This window comes from Anastrepha ludens, chromosome 3 (assembly GCF_028408465.1).
Source record: "Anastrepha ludens isolate Willacy chromosome 3, idAnaLude1.1, whole genome shotgun sequence".
Classification (NCBI taxonomy): Eukaryota; Metazoa; Arthropoda; class Insecta; order Diptera; family Tephritidae; genus Anastrepha; species Anastrepha ludens.
Window position 1 is genome coordinate 109,863,865 of NC_071499.1, and position 19,767 is coordinate 109,883,631.

The 19,767-nt window shown below is 35.2% G+C and overlaps 1 protein-coding gene across 1 annotated transcript in view; it reads right to left on the reverse strand.

The window, feature by feature from the left end:
* Positions 1–9,949: 9,949 nt before the first annotated feature.
* Positions 9,950–19,767, reverse strand: part of LOC128858769 (galactosylgalactosylxylosylprotein 3-beta-glucuronosyltransferase I) — a 74,201-nt gene continuing 64,383 nt past the window's right edge. Inside the window, exon 3 of the mRNA XM_054095268.1 lies at positions 9,950–10,105. The gene's annotated coding sequence lies outside the window, so the exon portion shown is untranslated. The remainder of the gene's footprint in view (positions 10,106–19,767) is intronic.

Here is a 19,767-nt window from a genome sequence, read left to right on the forward strand (position 1 = left end):
AATTGTTGGTGTTTTGGGAATTATGAATTTTGGCCACTTATAAGGGTCTCCTGGCCCATAGTGCATAGCCAAACACCAGTTGATAGACATGACATAACTGCCAGAGTATTTAAACAAAAATTAAAATCTCTCATGAATTTCTTAATAAAGCATTGTGTGTGTATGGCCGAGTCCGTTGTTGGATATACTCTGTAGAATGGCAAAAGCGTGGATTGCCACATGCGCACATTTTAGTTTGGTTAGTGGACAAAATAAGGCCAGATGAGATTGATTCAATAATTTCAGCTGAAATTCCAGATGAAATAGTTGACCCAAAATTGCATGGAGTAGTTACCAAACACATGATACATGGACCTTGCGGACATTTCAACTACAATTCACCCTGTATGGTCGACGGTAGGTGTTCCAAGCGATACCCAAGAGACCTGCTTGCTGAAACCATAACGGGAAATGATGGATACCCATTGTATCGTCGGCGATCAGTTGCGGACAGTGGGCGATCGGTAGTTGTGAAGGTAAGAGGACAAAATGTTGATGTAGACAATCGTTGGATTGTGCCATACTCGCCAATATTGTCCAAAGCTTTTGAGACTCACATCAATGTGGAATATTGTAATTCTGTGAAGTCGATAAAGTACATATGTAAATATGTTAATAAAGGTAGTGATATGGCTGTCTTCGGTGTAACCAATGCAAATGATTAAATATCACAGTACCAGATGGGTCGCTATGTAAGTAGCAACGAAGCTATTTGGAGTATCTTTTCATTTGCGATCCATGAAAGACACCCTACAGTAGTCCATTTGGCAGTCCATTTAGAAAATGGTCAACGAGTTTATTTTAATGAATCTAACGCGGCAGACAGGGCGGCACATCCACCGTCGACAACATTAACAAGTTTCTTCACAGTCTGTCAAACTGATGATTTTGCTCGCACTTTGCTGTATGCTGACATGCCACGCTATTACACATGGAACGCATCATCGAAATCGTTTCAGCGTCGAAAACAAGGAACACCAGTTGAAGGACATCCAAATGTATTTGCTTCAGATGCTCTGGGTCGCATCTACACAGTACATCCAAATAACGATGAATGTTATTATTTGCGGTTGTTGTTGGTGAATGTTCGTGGTCCGACATCGTTTAAACAACTGAGAACAGTTAATGGACAGCTGTGTGCGACTTACCGTGAGGCATGTCAACTATTACATTTACTTGAGAACGATTCGCACTGGGATGATACGCTCAAGGATTCCGTAATATCTTCGTCGCCGCATCAAATTGTCGTGTTTGGGAATGACAGCACCCATCGTCTTATGCACGATGCATTAAACCACGAGTTGCAAAGAGAACATCAGTACGACATTGAAGCATTGGCCGAAACAGTTCGTACAAATGTTCCACAATTAAATCAACAACAAAGAATTGCGTACGAAACTTTGATAGAAGCTGTGAACAGTGGATCTGGTGGAATTTATTTCCTTGATGCTCCCGGAGGAACCGGAAAAACGTTTTTAATTTCAATGCTTTTGGCGAGGATCAGATCGCGAAATGATGTTGCTCTAGCGTTGGCTTCATCTGGAATAGCTGCAACTCTGCTAGAAGGCGGGCGAACTGCACATTCTGCCTTGAAATTACCACTAAACATGCAAATCACCGAAACACCAATTTGTAACATCGCCAAAAATAGCGCAATGGCCAAGATCCTACAGGTATGCAAATTGATTGTTTGGGATGAATGCACAATGGCCCATAAGAGGTCACTGGAGGCACTGGACAGAACGTTGAAAGATCTTCGTGACAACCAAAATATTTTCGGTGGGGCCATGATTCTGTTGTCAGGTGATTTTCGTCAGACTCTTCCAGTTATTCCCCGATCAACTGTTGCTGATGAACTAAATGCATGCCTAAAATCATCGAATTTGTGGCAGTACGTAAAGACACTCCACTTAACAACTAACATGCGAGTATTTTTGCAACAAGATGAAACTGCAAATGTGTTTGCGAAGCAGTTGTTAGATATTGGAAATAATAAAGTTGCAGTGGACACCTCGACCGGATTCATCACATTACCTACAGATTTCTGTCACATCACAGACTCAAAAGTGGAGCTTATTCAGCGAGTTTTCCCAGATATAGCGCAAAAGTTCAATAACCATAATTGGCTGGGTGAACGAGCAATATTAGCAGCGAAAAATAAAGATGTCGAGGATCTTAATGCGACCATTCAGAATTTTCTTCCAGGACAGTTGGTTTCCTTCAAATCAGTCGACACCGTAATGAACCAGGATGACGTAATCGACTATCCCACTGAGTTCTTAAATTCACTGGAATTGCCTGGATTACCACCTCACAATTTGCAGTTAAAAGTATCAGTTGTCATCATGCTGCGTAACATTAATCAACCTCGACTATGCAATGGAACAAGACTGGCTGCGAAAAGACTAATGAATAACGTCATTGAGGCGACAATCATAAAAGGAAAATACAAAGGAGAGGATGTCTTGATCCCGCGGATACCGATGATTCCAAAGGACTTACCATTCGATTTTAAACGCTTACAATTTCCAGTACGTCTGGCCTTTGCGATGACCATAAACAAATCGCAATGCCAGTCGTTAAAAGTTTGTGGAATCAACTTGGAGTTTCCCTGTTTCGCGCATGGACAATTATACGTAGCGTGTTCGCGCGAGTTATGTGGAATGGCCCCGCTCCCACACATAAAATTATGAAAAAGAAAACAACCATATTTTAATAGAAATTTATGATTGTAAAATGAGTATTAATGAAAAAGAAAACAATCATATTCCAATAGAAATTTATGATTGTAAAATGAACCTTAGGAATGCCACTCAGCACTTTAGAGTTAGAAATATAAATATACATATGTATGTATATGCTTAAGTGTAATCCGTTCATTGCATATACGAATGACGTGAAGTCATACGTATATGCAGATAACAAACATACTGGTGTCAACACTCAAGTATGCAAAACATACTTGAGTGAAATAAGAGAACACAGTAAAACAATTGCAACTATGCTGCAAGTCTAAACAAAAAGTAGATTATTTGGATGGTGCTGAGTAGCATCACAAACACACATATTTACGATATAAATATGTATGTTCTGAGGCTATATTTAAGACCTAAAAATTTAAGTAAAGGCAGTTGTGGCCGAACCGCGAGGGCGACTAGCAGTAGTCGTAGAAACTCCTTTATTAATTTAAAATAAATAAAAGTTTTGAAAAACATCAAGTCAAAAGAAAATTGTTATTAATCAGTAAAGGAGAGGAACTCGAAAAGGAATAGCCGCAACTCAAGGTTTCCTAAATGAGAAACTATAACTGGCACAGTCGGTAGCCAACATAATTAGCCTCGGTAAACAACCATAACTGGCGCAGTCGGTAACTGGCACCACCCCATTCGGCTACGGTGGCTGCTTATTTCAGTGAAAATTTAAAAGTATATATAATGGATCTTTAAAGAAGGAAGGGATTTAATATACTTACACATAAAAATTAAAACTGCACTGTAAATGAAATAGCAGTGAAAGAAGCAGAAAGCAACAATTAAAGAATACGTTAGTGAGGCCAAGAAAAACCAATACAGGAAGCTACAGCAGCAACATCAGCAGCAAAACAACATCAGCAGAATAACCATTTCAACAAGTACCAGTGAGCACTCCGGAAACATTTACCAAACCACAGCAAATAAGTGAAAACCAAGCAGGGCAGAGATTCTGGAAGTTTTGATCCATCCATTGACGAAAAGGTATTCGTAGTCGGTGTAAGTAGCTGGTTATACATATATAGAATATAATAAGTTATTTTTAACATTTTGCAAAAAGTTATGATACTTGAATTGAAAATGACAGTGAAAAAAAAATTTTGTGAAAAAATTAATTTAATATAAGGAGAAAATATGAAACATATAAGAAATACGAAGAAAATGCAGAAGTAAAAGGAAAAGAAACAAAAAATTGGGAAATACGAGATATATGAAGAAAGTATAGAAAAATGTGGCAAATTTGAAGAAAATGTGAAAAAAAAAGTTTTATAATTAATTAAAAAAAAAAAAAATGACATACAGTAATTTACGCCAAGATAAGAGTATGATTCAATATCCAACCCTCACGGAGGTAGATCCTAGTGCCACAAGATTCAGGATGATGATGAATCGATATGCGGGCTATAACCTTCGTACAAATAGAAACAGGTTTAATGTTTTTAATATTGTGGAAAGAACCCCGATGCAGGGGAAAAACAAAGCAAGTGTACTTAATGCTTGGGCACACTAAATATGTTTAAGAAATTTTCTCGAAGCAAGTAAGCAAAAACCAATAATCAGGCATGTGATGTATGCCGGTTCGGTAAAAGCAAATCGCTAATAATAAAAAATTGAATTTTAAAATATATATTTTTTCTCGCTCCTTTTGTTGATTCGAAAAGAAAATGACCCAAAATATGGAGGCTTGTTTAGTAGCGATAACGCAACTATTGCAGCAAAATGCTATATGTCAAAGAACCACCTTAAGACAAAAGGTGGAGAAAGACTTAAAATATCTACATCCTTTTGAAGGCAACACAAAGAAGTTGCCCTATTCAAAGAATAAAATAATTCAGGCAGGTACGTTTGCTTGCACCATAAGAAACATAACTGGCTCAGACGTTACTGACCCAAACCTAACTGGCTCAGACGTAACTGGCCCAAACATAACTGGTGCAGACGTAACTGTCCCACACATAACTGGCAAATTAAAGAATTGGAAAAACAAGGTATAATAAAAAAACAAAAAAGCAGGAGTAGGTATAGCTCTCCTATTATAACAGTAAAAAAAAAAAGAAGATAAATAGAGAAAAGGAGGAAATTGAACTCCTTAATGGTGTAAAAATACCATTCCTCTCAAAGACGATCCAAGAGCAGGTTTATGCATTGGAGTCTGGGAAATTGCAAAATATTCAACTCGATCATCTAAAAATCAGATGATCGTAAAGGAGTTGAAAAATTGCTAAAAAAAATATGAAAAATTAATTTTATAGAAAAGGAGGAAATTGAACTCCTTAATGGTGTAAAAATACCATTCCTCTCAAAGACGATCCAAGAGCAGGTTTATGCATTGGATTCTGGGAAATTGCAAAATATTGAACTCGATCATCTAAAAATCAGATGATCGTAAAGGAGTTGAAAAATTGCTAAAAAAAAATATGAAAAAATAATTTTTTAAAGATGGGGACACACTGAGTAATACAAAATCAGTGGTCCATGAAATAATTCAAAAAAGCAGGAGTAGGTATAGCTCTCCTATTATAAGTGTCAAAAAAAAAAAAAAAAAAAATAATATTCATGGAATCTTAGACAAGTTGGGCAAAGTACAGTACTTTAGCCCTATTGATCTTGCAAAAGGTTACCAAATTTTAATGGCATCTACGGATATAAATGAAAATAATGATAAAGAATCGAATTTTGAAATTTCCGATACGATACATTCCGCAAATTAAGAGTTATTGGAACATTTGGCTATAAAAGAAGAGATTGTCAATAAATATAAGACACAAATTATAATAACATATAGCCCTGAAGCTGAAATTAAGATAAAGTATGATAGAAAACCTATAAAACCTAAATTCAATTTGACGGAAACCCCTACGGATAAAAACGAAATTATCCATATTGATATATTAAATATTGAGGTCCATTTAACAAAACCCAATAATCACACTGGTAACGCAGACATTGAGAGACTTCACTCAACCCTGTTGGAGAAATTAACAGGAATTGATGATACAAGTCTTTCAACGGAAATGAGGATGCAGATCGTTATAGCGAACTATAATGATCGATATCACTCAACCATCAAATGTTCTCCAAGGTTCGCCAAAGATAGCATTTGCCCATCCATATTACAAGATAGAATTAATTTGGCGAAAAGAAAAGTAATAGCAAAACATAATAGCAATAGAGAAGAGTATACAGAATACAGAGAATCAGGACCCATAAAAAATTACAAAAGAGTAAGACATAAGGACTAACCATATTTCCGAATTAATCCGTTGCAAAACGTCCATCCGTCTAATATAAAAAGACCACAAAAATTTGCGAACATACCTAATTTGGACACAGAAAATAATTACAATGATGATAGCTTTAGTATCATAGTCCATAATGGAGATACTGGTTAATTTTTTTAGAAGTACAAAAAGTAAATGACCATAATATTATTGAAACTGTTAATAAGCAAATAGCAATAAATAATCATTTTAATGATAATATAGAAATGATTGAAGAAAAAAAAATGGAAAACATTAAGGAAATTAAAGAATTAAAATACCATAAAAATGTTTCATATGGTATGAATGTAACAATAGCAATATGTTTATTGCTCTTATTGATTATAATAATTGTATATTGGAAAAGGAAGAATATAAAAGTAAAAATTGTTAATAAAAAGAATTATAATGAAGGGGGAATTATGTTAATGGAAACTAACCCCAAACAAAATGTACTTGTTAATGAAAGAACTCAGGAGAGTTCTAACTCTAACGGTGGGGGAGTTATGTGGAATGGCCCCGCTCCCACACATAAAATTATGAAAAAGAAAACAACCATATTTTAATAGAAATTTATGATTGTAAAATGAGTATTAATGAAAAAGAAAACAATCATATTCCAATAGAAATTTATGATTGTAAAATGAACCTTAGGAATGCCACTCAGCACTTTAGAGTTAGAAATATAAATATACATATGTATGTATATGCTTAAGTGTAATCCGTTCATTGCATATACGAATGACGTGAAGTCATACGTATATGCAGATAACAAACATACTGGTGTCAACACTCAAGTATGCAAAACATACTTGAGTGAAATAAGAGAACACAGTAAAACAATTGCAACTATGCTGCAAGTCTAAACAAAAAGTAGATTATTTGGATGGTGCTGAGTAGCATCACAAACACACATATTTACGATATAAATATGTATGTTCTGAGGCTATATTTAAGACCTAAAAATTTAAGTAAAGGCAGTTGTGGCCGAACCGCGAGGGCGACTAGCAGTAGTCGTAGAAACTCCTTTATTAATTTAAAATAAATAAAAGTTTTGAAAAACATCAAGTCAAAAGAAAATTGTTATTAATCAGTAAAGGAGAGGAACTCGAAAAGGAATAGCCGCAACTCAAGGTTTCCTAAATGAGAAACTATAACTGGCACAGTCGGTAGCCAACATAATTAGCCTCGGTAAACAACCATAACTCGCGTCGGAAAACCGTCTTCTTTGTTTATTTACGCACCACAAAACAAAACAAAAAATATAGTTTTGAGAAAGCTTTAAATTAATTAACAGACTGTATTTTAACAGTGTGTGTCTGTGAATATCAAATTTAAACCTTATAAATAGCCAGTATTTCAGGAAAACTCTGTTTTCTAAGTAAGCAACATGATGTATCGAAAATAATAATAAAACTTCATGCTTTATTCAATAAATGCTTTTTTATTAAATACGGATTCGATTTGTTTGTTTTAAAATCATTTTATACAAAAGATTAGGTCTTTTATTTATCGATGAGGCAGTACGAAGTCTTCAAGGCAAAAGTTATTCTTTTTTTTTTAAATTCTCCTGCTTGAGAAAATTATAAAATTCGTGTGTAAACTGCAAAAGTCCTTATACGGATTAAAGCAATCAAGCCCATTGCGGAACGATAACTTCAACAAAGTCGTGATTACCATTGGTTTAACGCGCAGTGAGGTGGATACATATGTATATTATCGCACCTCAGGCAACGACCAGTTGTTTGTGGCAGTTTATGTTGACGACGCACAGTGGTTTCTGGGCGGAAAAAATTCCAAATGATGAAAATTAACAAAAATATTTTAAAAAATTTTTTCTGAATAGCTAATTTAATGAGGTTTCTGAAAAAAAGAAATTCATTTATTTATATGATATGTGCTGCGCAGGAAAAATCGCCAAAGTTGTACTATTGCTGGCAGCAGGTTTTTCTGAATATTTTTCATAAAAGGTTGATTAATAAGTTCCTTAGCTGGATGAACAATATTTAAAATCTTTTATGATTTTTATATTAGGTATGGATAGTACCTTAGATAGAATATATAATATCGTTCCTCCAGTTATCATGGTCTTAGTAGAACATAAATCAGTTAATCGAAAGAAAATATGTAAAAGAGTATGCGATTAGGAGGTCTATAAAAAAAGCTCCACTCTTCTCCAAGCTGAGTACTATATTTTAGTATTAAGTACATTCTGCGCAATCAGATAGATGTAAAATCAGCTGCCACCAGCTGCCACCTTGGCCGTTTGAGGTCTTTAAATGTTCGTATTAGCTCAAAATCTTGATGAAATCAATTGTGTTATGTACTGTGTAAAAGCACTTGTTGATGAAATACAAATACTGGTCGAAGTAGCATTTGGAATAATAAAAAAATGTTTTTGAGAATAAAGTCAAGGAGTTGAAATAAATGTCATTAAAAAGTGTAGCCACCGGCGAATCGCAGCGTTATCTTGGAGAGTTCGACAAATATAATTTAGCTGCCTTTATTCGAAATTAGCAAGAAAACATTCTTCTAATTGCATTTTGCTCATATTTCATTTAAATAATTTGTTTTACAAGTATATTGTGTACTGGTTAATGAATAAATATTTTCTATCTTATCAAAGTTTCAACCCTGACATTAATTTTTAGCTTTTTAGACAACATTTTGTAATGGGTTCAGTCTCTGATTAATGCAGTTGGATTTACTTTGATGCCATCTTTTTTTGTGTAAGTTCATTGACATACTGCACTTACTAGGAAAATACTCGCTCCTTCTAACAAACCAAACATTCCGTAGATTCTATACGAGTATACTTATTTAAATAATTAGAATTTATTGAACTACTTTATTGAAATGGAAAATTTTTCGATTTCCTATAAAATTTTGTATAAAAAGATCATTGATAATAATCGCGATCTTGATAAATTACAGTTATTCTTTAAAAATACTTACCCTAACGTCAGCGATTCTCAAATTCAAAAAGTTTTATTTCAAATAAAACAGCGATTTTTACCACACTTCAATAAAAAATGGAATACTTGTAGCAGGACAAAAGCCAAATTTGAAGCTAAGTATAGTAGTTGGCTTGAAGGAGTTTTTCACTTCAATTTAGATGTAGAGTGTGCTTCTGTTTCAAAAAAAATTACAAAAAGAGTCGGTAGACCTCAAAAAAAGTTTGAGAATTGCTGTACGCGTGCTAAACGATATAAAATAGGTCAAGTTCGTTCATTATATTCCGATGAGCAAATTAAAAGTGCTGCTAAATCACGCACAAAGGCTCCAAAAATGCACCATATCGACGCTGACAAAGCACTGACGATGAATCATTAATAATGTATTCTAAATGGGGTTGTGATGGTGCGTCTGGACAATGCGAATACAGCCAAAAACTTGGTGATAAAGAGTTATGTGATTCTAATCTATTTATGACATCAATAGTGCCATTAAATTTGTCCTGTCGAATAAACAACAACGTAGTATGGAAAAACGAACGTCCTTCTTCTACGAGATATTGTCGATGTATCCAATTTCAATTCGCAAAGGAAACCCCTGAAAAGATTCGAGCTGAAAAAAATAGAGTAGATGCGGAAATCGCACAAATACAAGATTCAGTTGTTGATATACGAAATCGAGGTTTTAAAGTTCGGCATGAGTTTTTCTTTACAATGTTGGATGGCAAAACGGCTCAAGCTGTAACCGAAACTCCTGCATCTTCTTCTTGCTTCATATGCCTCGCAACCACATCTCAAATAAATTGCTTAGAAAAAATTAAAGCTCGGCCTATAAATCCTGAAGCTATCAAATTTGGTATGTCTCCTTTACACGCGCGTATCAAATTTATGGAATACATTTTACATATAGCATATAACTTACCAATAATGTGCTGGAAAACGAATGCCGAAACGCGTCCAATAAAAGAAAAGCGAAAAGCACAAATTCAGAATGAATTTGCGGAGAAAACTGGACTTAGATTAGATATGGTAAAGCAAGGTAAGGGAACTACCAATGATGGCAACACATCCAGGAGATTTTTTGCCAATCCTGCGTTAGATTCTGAAATAACAGGTGTTAAAGAAGAAATAATTAATAGATGTGCTGTGATTTTAGAAGCAATAACCTGCACAGAACCGGTGGATAGTTGTAAATTTGATAATTATGCATATGATACTGCAAAAATGTTAGTCGCCAACTATGGATGGTATAACATGCCATCATCAGTACATAAAGTATTATTGCATGGTAAGCAAATAATTGAAAACTGTACATTTTCTGTTGGCGCGCTTTCTGAAGAAGCTCAAGAATGTAGAAACAAGGATTATAAACGCTATCGGAATCTGCATACAAGAAAGTGTGATAGGGTTTCAACAAATGAAGATGTTATGCACATGATGCTGCTATCATCTGACCCTTTTATCAACAAATTAAGACCGACTCCAAAAAAGAAATTTCTTATTTTAAGTGATGAGGCAAAAAACTTGTTACGCGATATTAACAATAACGAATAAAGTAATAATATTCGTTTTTTTCTTAAGGAATAATAATAACTTTTCATAATGATTTTTTATTATCTTTATAAAAAAATCTTTTTAAAATAAAACACAAAAACAAAAAAATATTAGTAGTGCTAATTAACGCCATATTTACTAAAACCATTTGAAATTAAACTTAATTTTTGAAATTATGATTTTCTTTAAACTTTTCTACTGCGACTAGATTTAGTACATAAGTTAAAACATAAAAAACAATAATGCAATTGAGTTTTATTTATTTTTAGCAATTAAACGACCTTTGGGTCACTTCAACCCTGACAAATAAGCAGTTAGAAGGGTTAACAATTTATTTTTACGAGTTTGAAATCCGTTTTTATTCTTATTCATAATAGAAAAAGGACAAGTTTTTGTAAAATATTATTTTCAATTCCGTAGTTTTTCAAAACTATTTACAATTTCCAAAATTTTTTCTAGTTTTAGCTTAGACATTTTATGAATTTTCAGTGTACCAATTTTCAGCTCATTGGGACTATCCGTTTGCAAGATATTGAATTGTTTCCGCTTTTCGTCGATTTAGAACCACTGTGCGACGTATTGTTACGAGTATTCGCAAGTAATATGGAAAGCTTGAACGAACTAAAAACACAGCGGTCATCGCGATTTAAGATGAAAGATATTGGTGAAGTTTCATCTGTTCTTGGCATACGCGTAACAAGAGACAAATTGAAAGGCATAATATCAATCGATCAATTACAATATATTGAGGATATGCTGAAGCGTTTTAGCATGACTGACTGCAATCCTGTGTCGACTGAAATAGATTTAAATCAAAATTTGGTCTAATATGTGTCCAACTGACGAAGGCGAAAAACGGGAGATGGCGAATGTACCATATATGCAAGTGATTGGGTGTTTACTGTTGGCTCCCCAAACTACGCGTCCTGACATACACAGATGGACAAAAGTCACCGTCATTTAGTATCTAGAAGATTATAACATCTCCCGTGCCCAGAATATAATGGAAACATAAAAAGTAGCATATTTAACAAAAACTATGATTTATTTAATTTATATTTCAATTTAAATATCTTTCTCTTACTAGCCCATTTTTGGAAAAATGAAAAATAAAATTTTTTTGCCACTTTTTTGGAGGACAAAATTCACCGTCACGTTAGCTCGGCTTACCTTTTAAAATAATTTTAACCAAAATTTAAGCCAATCTGGCTCCTTTTTTCAGTGAGTTCGTTTAGTATGGTAGCTTTAAGACTGATCTGTATACATTTTATAACGGTACTTAATTAAAAAATGTTACTGACGCCGCGTGATTGTTAAAAATGAATCAAAACAGGAAAGAAACCACAATTGAAGAGAGAAAAATTATTTTAAATGCGTACAATCAAATCAAGACCATTCGGGAGATATGCTCATTAGTAAATCGTCCACGCACCACTATTACTGGAATAATAAAAAGATTTAAAGATGAACCAGAGTGCAAATATATGGCAAGGAGTGGGCGCCCGCCGGCACTGTCTGAACGTGAAAAGCGTGAAATAATAAAAATAGTTAAAAAAGAGCCAAAAACTCCGTCAACAGAAATTGCTGCATCGATAAAGGAAAGCACTGGTACAGTTGTTCACCCACGTACTGTGCGCAGGGCGCTGAATTCCGCTGGTTATAACGCCAGAGTATGCCGAAAAAAACCACAGATCAGCAAGGTCAACCAAATGAAGCGTCTTTCCTTCGCAAAAGATCATTTAAGTAAGGGAATAGATTTCTGGGAAAAAGTTATCTTCTCTGATGAAAGTAAATTTTGCATATATAAATCAGACGGACGTGTTTTAACGTGGAGAAAGCAGGGTGATGCATTAGCAGAGAAGCATATACAAACAACTGTGAAACACGGTGGTGCTGGAGTCATGGTATGGGGATGCATGTCGGCGGCTGGTGTCGGAGAGCTCGTATTTATCGATGAAATAATGGACAAAGGACTTTATTTGAATATCCTTAAAGAAAATCTCCAAAGAAGTGCTCAAAAGCTTGGCATTGAGTCAGACTATTATTTTCAACATGACAATGACCCCAAGCACACCGCAGAAATAGTTCGCTTGTGGGTCTTATACAACACTCCCCATACCTTGAAAACTCCGCCACAGTCACCCGACCTGAATCCAATAGAACATTTATGGGACCATTTAGATCGGCGCATTCGGGAGCATCACATTACTTCAAAATCTATGCTTAAGCAAACGCTGCTACAGGAATGGCAGAAAATAAGCCCAGATGTTGCGAAACAACTGGCTCATTCAATGCAGAAACGATTGCAAGCTGTCATCAAAAGTAACGGCAAACACACATCATACTAAAATAATATTAGCACTTAAATTGATTAAGTACTTTATTAAATGACGGTGACTTTTGTCCACCAGAAATGCACACAGCAACCATTATATGCCATTTTTTTTATAAATACTTATTGAATTAGCTTTATGTTTAAACTGAAACAGAATTTAAATAAATAATAGTTTTCGTTAAATTACTACTTTTTATCATTCCATTATGTTCTGGGCGCGGGAGATGTTATAATCTTCTAGATACTAAATGACGGTGACTTTTGTCCATCAGTGTATGTTTCGCTGTGAATTTATTAAGTCGTTTTTCTGCCAACCCTGGTGAAGCACATTGGACCGCAATTAAGCGTGTAATACGGTATTTAAAGGGTGCCATACATTATGTTCTTACTTTCAACAAAGAAGAAAGTGACATAACGGGCTCTTGGGACGCAGACTGGGGTAGCGACTTAGATGAAAGACGTTCCACCACAGGTTACCCATTCCAATACCAAGGAAGTCCTATTTCTTGGTGTACCCGCCGGCAACGAACAGTTGCGCTCTCATCAACTGAAGCCGAGTTTATGTCTTTGACTGCAGCAATTCGAGAATAGACATGGCTCCAGAGACTACAACATGAGCTGATTCCAAATGCAACTCAATCGATCGTTATTTATTCCGACAATAAAAGCGCTGTACAAGTTGCAGTTAATAAATCGTACTCGGCTCGTACTAAACATGTAGACATAAAGAGCAAATTCATTCGTCAAAACCTGGAGAGCGGTATGATAAAGTTGTCTTATGTACCAACCACCGAAATGCCGGCAGATATTTTGACAAAAGGCGTTCCGAAAGCTTAACATACATTTCTTTCAGAAGAACTTGGTTTATCAAATATTAACTAACATTAGTTTGTTTCTTTAAATTTTACTCATATTGTTCATGTCGCAACATATTATAAAAATATCTCGTTCAGAGTGGATGTTGTAAAATGTGAACGAGGCTTAATATTTAATAGCAGCTAACTTATGTTAGCTAAAATAAACTTTCTTTATTTTTTCTTTGGACGTCAGACGGTGTAGTCATTCAGAATATAAGTTAGGTTTCCTTGCGCGGAAAACCTCAACGAAAATAGAAAAACGGCAATTTACTTACTCCGCTTTTATTCGCTGTCCGAATTAAACAAAAACTCTTTACAAAAATTACTTAATTCTACACCAACGAATAACTTAATTCTACAGGAAGGCGTTGCTCAAGCCAGACGCTACGTAAGCATTATTTATTTTCCCAATTTGAATTAGTAAGAATTTTAAAAGTGATTGCAAAAAGAATTGACAGAAACGATATTGTGAAACAGTAAACGCTTTCGCTTGAGAGTTTGCGGAACTGCTGAGTGAGTTAATTGGAAAAAGGTAAGCAAAATGTATTGCGTGTTAACTTATACAATAAAACAGCGCGGGTAAGGCGATTGATTTTTTAAAGTTCTTACATACGATTATATAATAAATTGAAATATAAAATATTTGTTGAGGAAAATTTGTCATTTATATAAAGTTTTATCAATGTTCGAACAACGAAATTAACAATAAAACATTTTTTGGCTCCCGAGCAGGGACAGTCGCTCCAGTTTTTTTAACGTTCATAAGTAGAGCACCAGAATCTATCGTAAGATTATTATAAACTTGGCTCATTTGTGTAATATGGATCAGGTAAAGGTACTTGCAGAGATTCAAACGCATTTGCTGTGCGAGCTGACGAAGCTTAAAGAAAAGGCTGCGTTCGGAAACGCTGTCTCAGGGGTATATAAGGGTTATTAGTGAAAGAGTAGATCATTTATACAGGGTTGGCCATATTAAACTGACCCATTGAGTAACCCTATAACTTTTTACTGTAATTTCAGATCAGCTAATGACACTCCGCGTTGGAAGCGTCAGTCGAAGGAGATTTATACCATGAAACAGTACACCCCAATAGAACGCGCTGAAATTGTTCAGCTGTACATTCAAAATTCCTTCTCGATTGTAAAAACGCAACGTGCGTGGAGAAAAAAAAATAAAGTGAAAAGTGCGCCGTCAAAGAACGCAATCAAGCAAATGCACAAAAGATTTTTGTCTTCCGGCACTGTGGCTAATACCCGACGTCCAAATAAAAAGCGGCCAAGACGATCTAACGAAAATATCGCGGCCGTACGAGCCAGTATCGAGTCATCGCCGCGAACGTCAGGTAATCGTCGTTCTGCTCAGTTGGACATCCCTCGGACCACTCTACGACGTATCATTCGTTTGGATTTGGGGATATTCCCGTACAAAATACAACTAAATCAACAACTGTTGCCGGCCGATAAGCCTCGTCGCTTGGAATATGCCAATTTTGTCGTCCGAATGACCCAAACTGATGAGGATTTTTGGCATCAAATCATTATGAGTGATGAGGCCCATTTCTCCTTGAACGGAACCGTAAATAAGCAAAATTGCCGTTTCTACGCCACTGAAAACCCTCAAATTATTGAAGAGGTACCTCTCCACGACCAAAAAGTTACAGTCTGGTGTGGCATTTGCGCTGATATGGTCATTGGGCCGTTCTTCTTTGAAAATGGTCAACACCAACCATTGACCGTCAATCAAGAGCGTTATCGGGCCATGATAACCGATTTTGTGATGCCGATTGTTCGTGAGAATGGTATGGAGCACTTCTGGTTTCAGCAAGATGGCGCACCACCACACACAGCACGAGCCACCGTCAACTTATTGAAGACTTTGTTTCCTGGCCGTTTGATATCAAAAAGCGGCGATTTTGACTGGCCGCCACGATCACCGGATTTGACGCCACCGGACTTTTTTCTTTGGGGCTATTTGAAATCTAAGGTTTACGTCAACAAGCCAAAGACACTAGGCGCACTTAAGGCCAATATCCGACGGGAAATAGCCGCCATATCGGCCGAGACGCTGGCCAAAACTATGGAAAACGCCGAAAAACGGGCACATTACGCTATACGAGCTAAGGGCGACCACTTGCGCGATATCATATTCAAAAAGTGATGTAAACGAATCTCCTTGAACTAAATTAAATGTTTTTCACAATGAAACACAAAAAAATGTTTCTTTTTCCATATTTTTTTAATAATCACATGGGTCAGTTTAATATGGCCAACCCTGTATATGTACATCTTTTGCAAAAAACCATGAACAAATAATTAGGTCTATAAAGGATGAGGGCTTCGAAGATTTATATTTCACCTTTAAAGGTTATTTGTATGATTCTATGCCAGCCTGTTCTACAGCTTCACCGGTGGCATTAAACAGTACATTAGTGGCTCCTTCCCATCGAAATGACACATTTTACAGTGACGCTAAATTACCGAAAATCTCCGTACCAAATTTTCCGGGTGATTATTTGGAATGGTTTTCTTTTCGAGATCTTTATACTCCTCTTGTGCATAATAACAGTACACTCAGTAAATTTCAGAAAATGTATCATTTAAAAAATTGTGTCATTGGAGAAGCTGCACGTCTTATCAAACATATTTTCGTACCGAAGGATAGATTCCATAATAAGCGTGCTATTGTTGACACATGGTTAAAAAAGTTATTCGCGATACCCAAGTGCATTGTAGCTTCGCACTTAGCAATTCGAACACTTTTGGATACTACTAAAGAATTTATTGCTTCATTAACCAACCTTTATGTCTCAACCACAAAAGGAAAAGTTATAAATAGATGAGTATTAACATTTGTAAGTCAGCCTTAATGTTATACTTAACTTCAATTGTACAAATACCGATTTGATACGACTAAGATATATTTTTTATTATATATCTAAGTGTATTGTTTTAACTAAGGGCTCAACCGGGATGTACAAAAATATCCTTGAGCTGAAAAGCAAAAATCACATAGTGAAAAAATATAAAAGTGAAGAAACGTGGTTCCTGAAAAAAAACGACGTCTTGAAAAAGTAGACGAGGAATATACTTTTGAAACTGGATAAGGAAATCGATAACTTTTGATGAAAAAAGGAATATCTTGACGGGCGCGAAATTATCCACATTAGAAACTGCTTTTGCAGCATTGGAAGCAAAGTTTGCAAGATTCCAGCAAACATAGGGTCCCAATTGAACAATACGAGCCCATAAATGCCAGAATAACAAATGATAATGATATAAATCTAAGGTAATTCGAAAAATTATCATCCTTCAATGGAGACACTAATAAATGTAGGACATGAAGATCTATCATACTTGCGGCTATGAAAACGATAGAAGGATTCGAAACCACCAAGCAATACCATGACGCACTATTCCTCATTCGGTATAGTAAAATCGAAGGTGAAGCAGCGACATTACTCCAAAACCATGGACCTGTTTTCCATATACAGGCAATTATCAATCGATTGGATTACAGCTATGCTGATACAAGAAGCTATAATGCCCTGATTGAGGAAATGAAACACCAATATCAAGGAAGGCAAACTTTATCAGAATTTCATAGTAAAATCTGCCAGATATTTAATTTACCTATGAAAAAATGTTAAATTGACTACCCTGGAGATAGCAAATCTCTCCAAGAGATTACGAAAGAAATAGCAGTAGATTGTTTTCGCAATGGGCTCAATGATGAGTTTACCCAACACACCTTGTATGGTACGAAACCAAGAGATCTAGAAAGTGCATATGCGATAGCTAAGAAATATCGTACAAAAGGCAAAACAATCCATTAAGAAGAAACACCTATCAGAAGAAATTTGAAGAGGAAAGGCGATACCAACCTGGAGTACAGATTAGACGTCAAGAATTCAAACCCAAACCTATGGATGTTGACATATCACATGTTCCTGTCACAACATATGATAAAATTATCTCCTCTGAACGAGATGTTGTAAAATGTGAACGAGGTTTAATATTGAACCGCAGCTAACTTATGTTAGCTAAAATAAACTTTCTTTTTTCTTTGGACGTCAACATGTGTGGTCATGCAGAATATACTTTTAACATAAGCAAACTATTAAGAGGAAGTTATTTCTAAATATAAAAATCAAATTAAAAATAAAACAGGAGTCTCTGAACTTTATACCATTTTAGAAGAGAGTAAGAAAAAGTATTAACTTAATATTATATATTTTCAAAGAATAATAAAAATTACAACAATAAAACATCGCATGTTAGACATAAACCCATGAATAATATACAACAACAGAGGATAAAAGCCACACATCAGAATCTCTTTAGAAACAACTTTGATCGCCAACGAGCAGCATACCCACCGATGAATCCTTATCCCTTTCCGACCGTGTACGCACAATTGTGCGTGTAAGTTTGAATCCTAATATTTCCGAAAATATCTGCGCCAGTGCAATTTAACCTGATATACAAGTTAAGGCATGACACCGAAACCTAATATAGCAACAGCATTTCGTTGCACATACCTCACATACCCTACCGCTTTTTCTGTCTAAGCTCAGTCCATGTAGCCTGACAACAGACTAGTATGATGTGATCACTTGCCTACAAAAACCCCATTGCAAACAGCCCCAATATGCTCGCCACCTGCCTAACAAAATTCATTGTGATATTGTTGCCTTTTATAATAACAACAAATTATCACAGCATAGCAACATCAATGCTCGAGTTTTATATGCAGCCCAACACCAACAAACAGTGATCCTACCTGCGCTTACCTTAGCAACAGCATGCTGGGCAGGCAGCACAAATAGAAAGACTCTCGCCTGGCCTCACACAACAACCCACTGCATAACAACAAACAGTGATCACTGCTTGCGCTTGGCTTGGCAACCGCATAATAGGTAGGCAGACCAAAACACAACGGTGCTTGCCTGCTTTAGTGAACCACCCATTGCATAGCAACGCATGGTTGATATGCTTGGTAGGCAGGCCAGCGGTACCACTTGTCATGCCATGATATCACCTCATGCGCATGCAACAACACAATTGTGTTGCTAGCGGTAGAATCCAAGCGATCTTTTCGCGCAACAATACTTACAGGTGATTACCACTGATCGCGAGGGTATAAAAGGCGATATCATTGCCTGTCGAGGAGAGTTCTTGTCATGTTAAGGAGTTGCAAAGTCAACTTAAATTATAATTAAAAAGTTAATAAAGTGTTTAATTCAAACAAAATGTTGAGTATTTTATTTTATAAGCAATATGACTTGCTTAACTGGCGCCCAACTAACGTAGAATCCAGTGTCCTTTGATAAAATAAATATCCTGTTAAAGAAAGGATAGTGACTTGTTAAAAACATAACCTAAAAGAAAAAAACTTTTTATAAATGTGTAAGGATAATAAAAACTAAGTGAAAATACTCTCATGGAAAAATAAAAATAAAAAATTGATTAGTGCTTGAATAAAACTGAATTGAAGTGCTAGAAATAAAAAAAAAACTAATATCCTTTCAAAAAAAAAAAAAAAAAAAAAAAAATTTTTACTAATTTGTAAAAACTATTATAAAAAAAGCTAATACGTGTTTTTGAAAACAATTACTTGATTAGTTATCCTTATAAAAGGAAGTGAAAAAATAAAATATCCTTAAAAACTAGTGAACCTGCTTGGAAAAAAAACTTTCCTGTAAGAAATAATTGCTTAAAAAAAAGCGAAAATAAAACTTATTAAATTATATCCTTACGAAAAATGTATAATACTATGAATTGTCATATAAAAAGAAAATTGTGAACATATTTAGCAATTGCGTCTTTAAAGCGTATCCTTTTAAAAGGAGTATAAAATAATTTGCCAAAAAATACTAAAACCAGAATAAATTGGTATTACAAAAAAACACTTTTTGCGAAAAAAAATATTTAAAAAAAACTGTGAACAATAAAATGTTCATAAAAACCTTCTAGTTGCTATACCAAACATTTGCATATTCAACAAAAAAGTTTATGTGT